The sequence below is a fragment of the Penaeus monodon genome, chromosome 22, assembly GCF_015228065.2.
Source record: "Penaeus monodon isolate SGIC_2016 chromosome 22, NSTDA_Pmon_1, whole genome shotgun sequence".
In the NCBI taxonomy this organism is placed as follows: domain Eukaryota; kingdom Metazoa; phylum Arthropoda; class Malacostraca; order Decapoda; family Penaeidae; genus Penaeus; species Penaeus monodon.
Genome location: NC_051407.1, coordinates 16,262,334 through 16,262,796, shown reverse-complemented (window position 1 = coordinate 16,262,796; position 463 = coordinate 16,262,334).

Here is a 463-nt window from a genome sequence, read left to right as displayed (position 1 = left end):
AAGGGAAGACTCGTCTATTTGTTCAACCTTTGTCGGGACGTGAGGATTAGTCACTGGATAACAGGACGAAGATGAGGATATGTAAATGCAGAAAGAGAATATTACTTCACTTGTTCTGTATTTCGTTGTCTGGTTTCCTTGTGGGTGTATTTATTTATTTATTGCGTTGTGTTTTCTGGTGTAGATATCTTTATATGCCACTCCTTTATTTTGGTTTTAATTTCTTCTTGCAATTTCTCCTTCTCTAACAAGTTCATTATTACTTATGGCATAAAACGTATTGCCATATCACGCAACTAGTTTACACTTCCTTGTCACTCCCTTCCTATATCCCCTTCCTGTTCTCATCTTCCTTGTCTTGTGTGCTTTCCGTGCCGTCCGTGAATACTTTTCGTCGGACACGCCTTATTTCGCATGCCCATATCCCCCCCCCCCCTTTGTAGAGACATGTCCTTCGCGCCAT